This window comes from Symphodus melops (genome assembly GCF_947650265.1).
Source record: "Symphodus melops genome assembly, chromosome: 22".
In the NCBI taxonomy this organism is placed as follows: domain Eukaryota; kingdom Metazoa; phylum Chordata; class Actinopteri; order Labriformes; family Labridae; genus Symphodus; species Symphodus melops.
Window position 1 is genome coordinate 10,481,538 of NC_136712.1, and position 14,133 is coordinate 10,495,670.

Consider the following 14,133-nt stretch of genomic DNA (forward strand, 5'->3'; position numbering starts at 1 on the left):
GTCACAGCATGGTCGATTGACAGACATGGAAATCAGTGCTGCATGGTTTACTTTTTCAGCAGCCAATTTCATTTGGTAAAAGTGACTGTTCAAAACTGGGACATATGAGTGGTCTATAGATATTCGATGGGACTCTGGGCACAGACCTTGAGAACAAACGATCACCTCATCCTTCCCTTATGACTCACAGGACCTTAAAGCTATGTAGCTATAGCAGTAATGGGTCGCCACTGTATTTTTGTCACTTTGAGCACTATAAGCTGCTGTAAATGCGAAAATAGTTTCCTTTTTAGAAAATAGATTAAAAAAAACATAGCCCCCTTCTAAACATTACATTAGAACTGAAAGTGCCCTCTAGCTAGCTAAACAAATAGCATTGTACTATGGTCATGCCAGCAGTGTCTTTGACGCTAACATTTATCTAGAAAGCAAATATACCGTATAGCCTATTGCAAGCACAGATCTGTATCTGTTTTATTCGGTTTGATGGGCTATCTTTGTCATTTCTCTGATGCTGTCATGTCCTGGACAAATGTTGTGTCATCATTTTGCTCTGTTGTGCATCTGTAGTCAATATTTACCCATCAGGCAGTGAAGATTCCCACAGTGGCCTTTTACTTTCTAGTTGTTGCTAACATGAACCAGTTGGCCTGATAAAAAAAAAAAAACAGTTCCTATTTAAATAGTTTTGTCTATTAAAAAGGGGCATTTTTTGTAATTTTACGGTGCCAGAAGACAGCAAGCCCTTCTAATCGGTTGATGCCCCTCTCTTCTCTCCTCTTCTCCCTTCTTTTCTTCTCTAGAGCAGCACTGAGTGCAACAGCTCCATATTAGGACCACCGTTCTGTACTCTGGCTCAAAGGGATTGTTTATTGGCCAATTCTTAAAACAGCCTGTGGGCACTTACACCAGGACAACTGTTTTAAGTAGAAGGAGTTGTAAAGGAGACCTCTTTGTTCTTCTTCTGCTAAAGGTTAGACATCTACTAAAGAGTTAACTTGTCTGTTTCGCTAAGGACAGTACTCCTATTTAAAATACTAAAGGACATTATGTACACAATAGGTTCTGCAAAAAAGTCTTTTCTACCTCAAACCTAATGTGCATTTGCTTGAGTGTATTGCAAAGGCTGAGAGATAAGGGGAGCTGTGTGTGTGTGTGTGTGTGTGTGTGTGTGTGTGTGTGTGTGTGTGTGTGTGTGTGTGTGTGTGTGTGTGTGCGCCAGGCCAGCTGTTGCACCATTGGGGAGATGAAAAACATGCACTTTGTCAAATCGATTCAAACGCATTCTTTTTAACTCCAGGAGGACTTTTGAACTCAATGCATCCTTTGAATGTATTTTATAGCCTCTGTGTGTTACATAAAGGTTGAGATCAATTTTAAAAGAAAGCTGAATGTGTGAACATTTCTAATTTTTCAGGACAGGTTTTTCAAGGAATCTTTGTTCTATCTGTAAAAAAAATCCAATAGCCATTCTAGGTCGTTTCACCAAAAAAGCTTTGCCCAAGTCTTATTTTCTTCATTGAACATAAACATAAAAACATATCTTTTCCTGGGTGATAGGAAATTCCTAGTATTCCTTTATAATTAATTCTAGCAAATTGTATGCTTTGGAGCAGTGGTAACAGTTAGAAAATGTAAACATCAAAATGGCCCTCTAATTGGGTTGAAGTTGCATTTCCTGTACATCCAGCCCTTGCCACAGTAAAAAGCATGCTGTGGATAGTGGCTGCATACATTCCCTGCCCCAAAACTAAATGAACAATTTCCTAATTCAGTTACTGCACATTACTTCCTAGGTCTACGTTTATGCAATCTAAAGATGTTAATATTATAACAGAAGTACCACATAAGGAAATAGGGTCGATATACAGGATCAGAATGTGGGTGCTGTTTTCAAATTTAACCTATACGTCCTACATTGTCAATGAACTAGTCTTTTAATAACTGTTCTTTCAGTATAATCATTGGACGATGACTCAAATGCAAGGAGTTGATCGTATCAAAACCACCACCATTATCACCAGAAGAGTCTCATTCAGCCTTGTTTTGTTTTACAGGAAACTTTCAGCATTGTTGCCAACCAAAGCTTAAAAGTTCAGCTTCTACCTGCTTCTGTTAACTATCGACCTCAGTGATGCAGCCTTTAGGAACTTAAGATGTCCTTCAGAAGTTGATGAAAACTAAACAAAACAAAACAATGGTAGGCTGTCAATGAAGGAGGAGCGCCACGCAATTAGATCAGGCCATCTGACGAGACCGCTGAAAACTGTCAGCGGAAATGTGGGATGAGTGAGAGATAGACCTGACCATTAAGAGAGTGTAACTGATTGAACTTGTGCTAGAGCTTCATTCAAGGTATTTGCCCTGTATTTGTCTTTGCTAAAAACTGTAATCATGCAAGTAAGAATCTTTTTTTTTATTTTGTGGACATGAATATCATTTCTTGTATCAGTTATGGGAAACTATCCCGAACACACGTTTTATCAGTTAACTCTGCTTTTTTGTAATGGCTCTTTATTCTCTTTCTTCTGTGTGGGAGTTGTTTCTCAAAGTCATTCTGCATCTTTTTCAATCTCAGCTGTGTCCCCTGCTTCTCTACCTGGACCCAATCCACAACAGACTGTTATTGCATTTGCTCAATACATGTAGACACAAACATGGCATTTTCAATGGAAATATCCAGACAAACTGGATGACCCTAACTCTCCCTCTTTTGTAACTATAAACTTAATTTCTTCCTAACCAAAGCATTGGACAAGGACAAAGCAGCACTTATTTAATCTATTATCTAAAAGTGATTTCTGACTTCAAAGGCGACTCTTAATGACTTTTGCTGTTGCATAACTTTAACAGAGAGGAATGCACACCTAATTTACATTTCCTATAATTTAAACATTATAGATGGTTTGGCTGAATCTCTATGTGTCTAAGTTGAAGCGTAGCTACTAATACTTTCTCTGTATTCTTTTACAATACAGAGCATTGTAACAGTCAAGGTTATTTAATAGCAGATACAGAAGACACTGATATCAAGGAAAAGTGATGAAAAATTTTACATTCTGAAATGTTTGATTGTGTTTGGGTGACCTTATAGTTGGGGAAAATGTAGGTTTGAATCTTCAGTCATCGATGACTACATGAGAGGCAGCATAGTGAGGCACTGGGTGGTTATTCCTTAAAGGATCTTCATGTGGCGTCAAAATGTTACAAGTTAGCAACTTAATGACTAGTGTCAGTCATTAAACTACAGCGTTGGAGTAACCAAAACTTTTAAGAATGTGACTGGTGGACACCACTCCAGCTTTAAACAGAAACAAAAAACATGCTTTTTCCATTGCACTAAAATGTTATGGACTATAATTTCATTGTATAAATTCGTGGAGACCAAACCAGATGTACAAAAATGACGCGACTCTAACCAACTGCAAATGCTGTCAGCTGGATATACAATTTAAAAAGTCATTGTTACAACATAAAAACCTGGCTTCCCTATGATGAGGAAAATAATATTGTCAAAAAAAGACTCTTTTGTTTTGAATGATGAAGTACATTAATTTTTACCATAAACAGTAGATACCTTACATCAATTGCCATCCAAAACTGTACAACTAAAGTTCACTATTGTCAGTGATAAAATGCCAATATCCCCCAATGTCATGTTGATTTAACTTTAAATAATAAAAACTCGGCGAGTCAATTAAAACTGTCAAATCAGGTATTTCACCATTCCCTCAATGGCCATATCCTATTTCAGAGTAATCACCTGCTAGCTGTACTCCCTGATGTGATATAATAACAGAACACTTTTCTCTGTCTCCCTGCAGACAAATTTGCTCCCATAAGAACCCAAAGTGATAAAGTCTCGCTGAAGAAAATGCAGTCATATTAATTGCTACAACTCTGACGAGGATTAAATGTTAGCCAATTTTAGCCTGGGAATTTCTGACCACTGCCTTTTTTTAATAATACAAAACATTTATTAAAGCCTGCTACTGGTTTTCTAAATTGTCCTCAAAGCTTGGCCCAACAAAATCCAGCCTGTGTAACCCTTAGCAGACCGAACTGCAGCCTAAGTTAAAGTCATATTAGCCTAAATGCTACATAGCAGTTCTCCCTGAAGGGGGTTCAGCCTGAGGTCACCAAGACTATTTCTCTAGCTACGGATATATCCACTGCCAAGCAAACATTAGTCAAAGAAAGCTCCATGTTTTCAGAGGCTGGAAGGAACCTGAGATATATTCATGTAAAACACATTTGCATATAGTGGCTGCTGCTGGGACTATGTGCTGGGCTGCCAAATTTGTAGGAGCAGACATTAAAAGTTTTAAAGACTTTTCTCTATGGCAGGGTATGGACAACTTCAAGGAATTGAACAGTTGTTTTTTTTCATCATTTGTTGCTACTGTATGAGTTGATCATATAATCATCTGACTTTGGTTACTAAAAACCATCCCCATTAGAGATCAAAGCTGAACAAGTAGGAGCTCAGAGAGTACAGTTTAAATGCACCCACTGCTCCACATATATTATCTGCAGTTGTCAAAACTGCACAAAAAAGCACAAGAACGTGAAAAGGAATAACATCTAAACTTGACTTGTTTCATTAAAAATATCACACGAAAAAGAAAACAATTCTTAAAAGTATGTCTTGGAGAAATCAGACCTATAGTGCAATGAGAGTGAATACAATAAGAGGGACATTTTAGTTCAAGATCTAACTATATTGACACTATTCTAAGTTGTAAAAAAAACTAGCTTGACTTAAAACATGAAAGGACTGTGAGAGGAAAAAGAAAAGATGCAGTCTGTGAGTTGAAGTTGAATCCAACCAACACATTCTTGAACATCCTGCTGAGTTATACTTCTTTCTCTTCCTCTTATCTGAGTTATTAGAAATATTTTCTCTTTCCAATTACTCTGACAAAATGGAGTTAAAACCAAGATGAAGTCACTTTTTAGCATACCAGTACTCCCAGATGCATGTTGCGAACTCTAGTTACACAGAGATTGCACACAAAACTGGGTTTTACAACTATTTTGAATTTACTGACTTCTCGTATCGTGTGAAATGTCAATACTGCCAATCCCACTAAGAATAACAAATCGCTCTGCAGATTTACGCAAGTTTAATATTCTTGTTTCAGATTCGCTGTCGAGGATGGTTAAATTCTATTGGCACTGAATGCCCACTTCTTTTCCAGAGAGCAGGATCAAACAAATGAAATGAAATGTGTCGGCCCAGTGAGAGACATGACTAAAGAAAGCTGCCTTTAAAAGACAAAGGCTTTTGTTTGCATCAAACCGAGTACATCTGGGGTCACCTGAAACTCTCCTGCTTTTTATCCATTATTCTCTGGATAATACTGAAAGTATGCAAGATTTTGTTTTCATGTCCAAAAGTCTGTGTTTTCTTTCGTTTGTACAATTAATCATCTTCTGTGCTAGCTGCACTTCTTTTTGAAAGTAATTCTGCCTTTAGTTTGTCAGTCGTGCAGCTGCACAACATTAACCTTACTCTGTTTACTGAAACCATATGCTTATATCTGTAACTCATACCCAAAATAATATGTGAACCCTATTGTCCTATTACCACATATTGCTTTATTCCAACGCTGCATCTCTATATGACAGCATCATGGAAAGAGTGAACATAACTTCTTGGCAGTTTCTTCCTCTTTTAATTTTTTCAACTGAGGAATCTTCCCCCCCTGTGCTCCTCAAACCCACGCTAAGGATAGTGAAATGAATTAATTGAGGGCTGCAGGAGATTATTGAATTACTTTACTAATAATAAAAATAAACTTTCTAGTACCTCAACTGATCTCCAGCCTATAACTCATACTAACTCAACGTAGTCTCTTATATGCATAAAAAAATGTTATTTCTGTAGTTGTACAGTCTGGTAGTTGTAACCTACTAGCTGAATGTGTGTGTTTAGTAATCATTTAAGGTTTGAGGAAAAACACACCAGCTCGTGAGGTTCCAATGTTTCACTCCTGATGTATTGGTCCTGTCCATTACAGAAATCTGACATTAAAATGACATCCAAAACTTGGCCTGTCCAAAAGTAAATCTAATTTCACTTGTAAAAAAACATTATTTTTGTTACTGTCCAGATCCAGTGGAAGAACCTATGTAACCTCTTAAAACTCCCTAACCCATTTGCCCGATGGCTTGTGCGCAATGCAGGAGTTGTTAGATCATGTCAATTAATACGCATTGGAAATTATTGAATGATAAGAATCCAGAATATAATTCATCATAAACAATAAGAGAACTTTAAAGCATTTCGTAAAGGATTATATTTTTATTCTGTAAGGCCGTGTTTTTTTTTCAACAGTTTTTAATTAAGAGAGAGAAAGCGCATCCCCGCAGAAAACCAAAACGCCCAACGTCTTTTTTTCTTTTTTTATGTGGCCACTTTGAGCGTTCAAGTTGAAAGCTATTCACTTTTCAGAAATGCACTGTTGACTTCACAGGCACTCTTTTCCAAATGTTTTGAAATTGTTTTCTACTTTTGATATTCATATTCACCACATAACAACTTATGCTTTTTCAAATCTCTTCTCCTAATCCAAAGCTTGTTTCTGTGTTTAAATGCTGTACTGTGAGGTCCTTTCATAGTTTGGATCAGAGGTTTTGCAAACTTTGATTGTGTTTCTTTATTCCACTTTAGTCATTTAGAAGTAAAGCAGCAATGCTATACTGTCACCATCTCCTGTACTTTTCCATTATGTCTTCTATCTATTAATCATCAGTGTGCTCTATTTTACACTCAGAATCTCTTCTCCAAGCCTTGCTGTTTGGTGTTTTTACATCTCTGTTGCCCAAACAACTCAGGGTGATTCATCTGCGCTGACTTCTGCGGAACTGAAATTAAAGAACAAAGAGTCAGAAAGACCAGGTGTCACCCTAATTATAGATCATGTTGTAACACAATGCATGTGCTGGCCTGCTAATAACAGTCCAAAAGCAGATCTTGCACTTTCCTGTTTTTGTGTATATATACAGTAGGTGTCCCTGCTCTCAGGAGCCTAAATAAATTATTGTCGAATTCACTGGAATATTCCATAGATCAGAAGCCTGTTTTGTTTGAGTAAATTTTATGTTTTGTAAGACAGTAGACATAATCATCTGCATACAAAGAAAGCTTTTCTACAAGATCATAAAAAAAGCTATGCTCTATTTTTGTAGTCAACTAATTTACATATTTCTTTGGAAAACCAAAGCCTCTAAAGTATTCTAAACTAGAGAGTGTGTTTGAATTTATTTGCTTAAAGTACTGTCTGAATTTTTCTAGATGCAAGTTGTCACACTTAGATGGAACAATACTAAGTTTTGAAGTGATGCTTGGTTCAGACAGTGTAGATCCTGTTTACACAGCTGTCAGATGTATGAGGAAATGGATGAGTAGATGTAATGAGAACCTCACGGAAGCGACAGTCCCGTGGGAAGGTAGCTGGGAAGAGGCCTCTGAGAGGAACGCCACCATTACTATGACCTGGTCCAGCTGTGGAGGGAAAAATGGTGGCAGGCCTGGCTATTCCCAGTGGGAGTTGGCTTCAGTGGTTTCCCTGAGCAGTCTCTATAGAACACTTTAGAAATAGTAGTAAGGTCAGGCAACTAAAAGAAACTTTGAATTACATTGGTTATTGGTTATAAGGTTAGGTAAGGTCACTACAAAAGCATCACAGTGTGTGTGTGTGTGTGTGTGTGTATGTATGTGTGTGCGCCACTTTGTGTTATAGCCTCTATAAACAGCTAGCGACAAAAATAAATGTCCCACAGACTGGCACGCCATCAGAGCACTGTGACACACCACAGTCTCTATTAGCGGTCGAGGGTTTATGGTGCTGCCATCCTATTAAATCACAGATTGCAGCTAAAGAGAGAAAGATAGAACCCTTATAAAAGATCCAATTACAGAAACATGTCGTTAAACAGATGAAAAACCTCCAAGTGTTATGCCCACGCCAATGGTTTTTATAAAGCAGCAAAAGAAAATTAGTCTGGAGAAAGTTTCTTGCTTTTAGTGTCCTGTATCTCAAAGTGAGACTGCAGCTTTCAACCTGGAGAAGGTGTCGTGAAGTGGTGACAAACTTTCAAAGGATGTTTCGACCATGGACTACAGCACCCTCCAACATCCTCCAGTTGGCTGGTCTGCAGTGATGGCCAGTACCTGCCCATCTTCTCTTGGTTTTCCAGCTCATCTCCTCCTGCCTGAACAAAGCCATCGAGAGCCCCCCCCCTTCCCCAACTTGCGAGCAGCTGCCTTCCTATCCCTTCCTAACTTATGAGAACTCTTAAATTGGCATTTGTGGCTATTTGTAGAATGAATGTAATCATCAATAAATCCAAATTAATGTTCTGTTTAAAACAAGGATACTTTTCAGGGCATTCTGACATAATAAAAGACTGCTGCAAAAGCCTTTGAAAGAACAAGTTTATGTGATTTTAACACTCCACAAATCGTTCATTGCTGCAGTTAAAGTGAATAATCTTTATTTAGAGTGTAAAGCGAGTAGAAATAACTTATTACAGACTGCTTTGTCAAACTGTGACCGCGTGAGTCAGATGACTAATCTCATTTACTGTAAGAACATCCCAAGGCAGCCAATGTGAAGCTTGAGCTCATTGCCGCTGAAAGCATAAACTATAACTGCACAAGATCCTCCCCAAGATCCTGAAGTCCTTGTCTTACTCACTGGTTTTTGTATCCAAAGATCGAGCAAAACATCATCCTTTCACCCACATCCCTCATCTCTTTGCTTACTCCTTTTCCTTGATCCAAAGTTTCCAGTTGTGCCCTGTCTCTTTTCTCAACTTTTAGTCATTTATCCTACAGTAAGCCAATGTTTTTCAGCCAACTGATACGTGCTTTAGTCAGTTTAGTTTTTTTTAGATAGAAGTAAACAAAAGAACCCCAATCAGTTTTATTGTTTAAGTGCATGGGCACATAAATACATGTTCAAGTACATGGGAATAAAACAAATATTATTTGACTCGTAATGCACAGACAAAAAAAAAAAACGCACTTAAAACCAGGACAACATCAAAAAGAAGAGGCACTTAACTAGAACAAGATATTCAAGCCCATTCAAGTACATCGATTCCAGAAAATCTCTGGACATTAAGGAAGATACTTTGTATGTACTTGCTCTTTCATCAACTTTTGACGCTTCAAAGGAAAGTTCCAGACATTTAGCTTCAGACGTTTCCCAGACACAAGCGCCTCACAGGGGGGAGATACGTTCTAATAGGTGTAGGTTTTAAATGTCTATTACTTCAACCTAAATAAAAGGTGTCAAATCCAAGGGAAGAAAATGGGCTCCCTGGTTGCTGGTACCATAGCGGTTAGTGTGCGCGCCCCATGTACTGAGGCTATACTGAAAGCGAGCGGCTCTGCTTTGAAGGGACCCGTGGCTCTTTTCCCACATGTCATTTCCACATACTCTGTCTTTTACTGATTTCCAACTCTATCTGATGTCTACAATGACGATGACAAACAAAAGCCCCTTAAAAAGAGATTAAAAAAAAAAAAGGCCACTATGCCGAGCAGTAAGAATACAAACTTTGAATGATGTAGCCCCGCCCACTTATTGATTAAAGCAGTGATGCTTTGAGGCACTAAACATGGACAGTGATATATTTTTGATTAAGAGTTGAACTCCTTCAGATATTTGTTATTACGCAGTTGGCTCTGAGTTTGTTAAGTGCGACTACTTTCTGGTGCCTGTGTTAGTGATTGGGCATATGTCACAACGACATGTTAAATGTTCTCGCTCATGGAAACTCTGGGTTGACTAATCGTGTTGCTTTTTGTGACCTCTTCAGAGCGACCTCATTTTCAGGGTTTCAGGGTATGTTGAACAAGCTTCATAGTTCAGGCCTCTGGACTAAGGGCAAGTTAGAAAACTTTAAAGGTTCTGTACAGATTTTTACATTTGCATTCTCATATGCAGAACAAATGTTTTGCATGTGTGAAAGGGGCCTATGGGACACATGGTCGTGCTTGGCTTGAGTCATTTTGTGGTTTTCTAATTCCTGAAGCAACAAACACAACATGTCAAGTTGCCCTTAATTATTTTATGTGCAAAACAAGGCCGTTAAGAATTCCATTCCAACAATCTTGCGGAGCCTTGGGAATGACCATTTGGAGGAGAGCTAGATCTGTTTAGTTAACCTGCACACATGCAGCTGTCCGCCTCCTCCATAGTCTTCTTCTCTCTTCTTTCCCAAGTCAGGAATTTCACATATCAGCCCCCCTGCTCAAGGCCTCTGAGAGCATCTCCGTATTGTGAAGCTACTGAGTTCTATTATCTGTCACCACACACGGACTCTTGTCTAACAGGAGTTTATTATTCATCCCCCTGAAGCCTTTGAGATTACACTGGAACGTCTTTTCTAATCTGAATGAGTTTTTCTGTGCTTTTTTTCCCCAGATGTGACTCCCCCCTGCTGACGATGACTTCAGTTGAATGTAACAACAGCTCCTCCTGCTTTTCCTCCTCAGCTTGATCTACAGTAATGGCCCCTCCTCATCCTGAGTTTCAGCACTGCTGTCAGTGGTATCCTTCTGATCCTGCAGCTTTCTTTCTTTTTAAAAAAAACAAGCTCCCACAAAGTCCTTGAAAACCATTTTCTTTGTTTGTTCATGTGTTCAGGAAAAAAACAAAACCCTTATACTTATCCAAAGCAAACTCTTATTTGACAATCTGTGTTCAAGCACAGACAAGCAGCAGTGTGATAAAGGCATGTATCTGTTTATGTGTGTGTGTGTGTGTGTGTGTGTGTGTGTGTGTGTGTGTGTGTGTGTGTGTGTGTGTGTGTGTGTGTGTTTGTCTGATTGCGGGGCGCCAGTTTTGTAGCTCGTCTGTTATTTGTTAAGTGATAAGTATCTGTTAGTGATAAATTATTATGTATCTTGTCTGATTCTTAGAGCAGTTGCTGTTAAAATCAAATGTTTTGGTTCCTATTTGTATTTATAGTCGTTTAAAATCTTAATTTTTCCTTTCATTGCATTGCAATTTTTGCCTGGAGGACAAACTTTTTTATTTGTCCGGAAAATGGCCTCCTCAATTAAACACTGCAGGATGGGCTTGTATCTCTTTAAAAATATGCATTTCAACATCCCCCGACAACTACAGAAAAACAAAGATGTTAAGATGAACTGCAAGTTTGGCCTCATACAGCAGCTGTAACATTATTTCAAAAACTTCAGAATCCTTGCCAGAACTTAACTTTAGTCATGTTGACATATCTAGTGGAGAATCCTTCCCTTAAACAGCTGCCAGGATGAAAGTCTACAAAAGATAGGCAGCTTTATGTGTATTCAATCTATCAGGGTCCATAATGTTGACGTTCAGGAAACTTCTTTACGTTTCCTTATTACTGTCAGACTGACAGTGATTGGCAGGATGTTAATTGTTGCTCAAGGTAACTCTTCACTTTGTGCATCTAATTTAATAAAATCTTTTTTTAAATAGAACTGGTTAAAACCAGTGGGTGGAACTGATTGTACTTCTTCAGAGGGTGCAGCAGTATAAAACGATGTTGCCTTAAATTTAAAAAAATTGTACTTCAATGTAGTAACTGTTGTGGACTAACTTTTTCTATTAAACAAACCTACCAGGTATATGATTATATGTCATATACCTATATATACATATATTCAATTTCCATTTTATCTTTGATCCATCCTGTTTTGTCAGATCACATGTGCCCAACTACATCTGATCGTCCGCCACTCTTTGTTTTTGTTTTTTTCTGTTTACAGCTTGAAGAGACAAACCAGTAGAAAGACAAGAAATGTTTACCTTGGTTAGAAAAATGTCAACCCTTTTTTCAGGTCCATCACATAAAGCACAGAAAAGCAGCTGAGACTGAAAGGATTTTAACTCAAGACTTCTCTCCTGCTCTCTTTCGGCATTATTGGCACTAACATGATATCTGAAGATTGCAACCCATAAACGGACCAAAGGTCTTTTTACAAGCAAAACAATTAAATAGAACCATACACTCTTAATATTGTTAAGAGAATCTGCATATAACACCTTTAACACAGATATACCTCTTCACAACTAATATGCTCAAATGAATGAATGAATCAGCTGTGACATGCTGAAACACTAACCTACTTCCCACACAGCTGAAAGAGGGGTCAAAGGTCACCAACAGAGCCTGTAGCTGAACCTGAGGCTGCATATCTGTGTCCTGATCTTAGTATTTTTGCTCCTGTTTGCTGACCTTTACTCAACAACTAAGCTTTGTTGGCTTTTTGAAAAAAAAGCTTATTTCCAATTCTGTTTGTGCTTTTTCATTTGTCCTTGTTGGATTAGGTCTATGGTCCAATGGAAGGCCTCTGTGCCCCTGTTAATTTTTGCACTTACTTGTGGTGAGGTTTTTAAGACCGCACTAAACTGGTCATTTAAAAGAGGAGTCTGGAGGATTTGGAAATGCATGCACCGTGTGACGACCGGAGCCATCGTGGGGGGTCGGAATGTACTGGTTTTACTGAGACTCAAAGAGAGAGAGAAGGAGAGCGATGCCATCTTCCTTGATACAGGCACACACATTTTAAACAAAGTTTGTTGTTTTTTTTTCTACTCCAAACATTAGCTTTTCTCTTACTTTAGCAGAAAGGGACTGTTTTTATGAGACTCAGATTTTCATGAATTCGAGATGTCTGAAAGAGCCAAAATACAACGAGAATTCCCTCCTTCCCCCTCAGTCAGTCTGACTCTACTCTGTAATTTTGGTTTTGGGGAGTAGTCTACTCCCTGAGGACAAAAAAGAAAAGAAAAAAAACCTGCTCTGCATCGAAGCAGTTTTAGACTGTTTCTGACCATAGCAAAGGGAAAAACGAAATCAAATAAGTTGTGGATTTAGTAAATCATGCAATAAAAGAGAGAAAATAGTGTGCCTTCTTTTGGATGGCACAAGCGTCCATGGCAAATTATTGGCTGCCTCTGCGGTTTTTAGGTCAAAAAGAAAATGAAAACAAAGAAAAGTAGTAGTGTGAGGGTTTGTATGAAAAGTATAAAAGTGAAAGTGAGAGTGCTTATGGCTCGGTCACTTTGTTTGTTTAAGCTGCTATTTTTATCGATTTTACCTTGACTCAATTCAAAATATTTTTACAATTGATCGAATGTCTTCTAGAATACGGATATCTTAATCTTTGCTTTCACTTGAAGATTTCATGACCGGCCTGCTGGTCACTTTGTTATTCATTTATTAAAGGTACTCTACGAATGAGCTTGACTAGTTTTCTAACAATACAACAAAACAAATTCATTAAAGTGTTTGTTTTCAGTTTTGCAATTTGTGGGAATTGTTGTTGCTGTAAGGAGCCGTTTACGCCCTTTCAGCTCCCACAAATAATATCCCACATTTTTAGTTTGACCTCACAGCAACATTACTGGGTGAAGTAGGCAGCTTTATAAACAAAAAAAAAACATTTTGAATAATCAGACCAAAAATACCTTGTAAAACATACTGTAACGTAGCATAAAGCAGCTTAAAAGCCAGGCTGTGGTGGAGACCAAATCAAAGGTAAAATTAGTAAATATTTACATTCAATTGTCCTTGTGAAAAAAATGACGACTGCAAATCAATTTTACAATGCTAATCGTTTTTTGATTGTTAATTGACCACTGTTTGCTCACATCATTAAAGCAACCGAAAAAGTTGCAATTGTGTGTTAATGCTGTATTGTTCTGACGTATGTTAGTTTGTTGCCCCCTAGAGGCCAAATAATCAAACAATAGCAGAAATGAAAACGTTAAGCTCAGAACTTTTACTGCTGAAGTTAAAATCAAAGGAGGTATTCAATGTGGGTTTACTGGGAACCCTAAGATATATAATGACTTGGGTCCTCCTCTCCTGTTTCCTACCCAAAACGTGACAGAATGAACCGAAATCTATTAACAAAAAGATAAAACAAAAACTGACAAGGAAAAATCCAAAACGGATTCCAAAAAATCCAAAAGATCTACAAAATAAAACAGGAAACACTAAAGACTAGACTTAAAACACAAGACAGGAGATAAACTAACAGGCAACATAGGAGGACACAGGGAAACACACTAAGGACTAAAGTAAACCACACTAGGAACATACAAACACAGAACATGA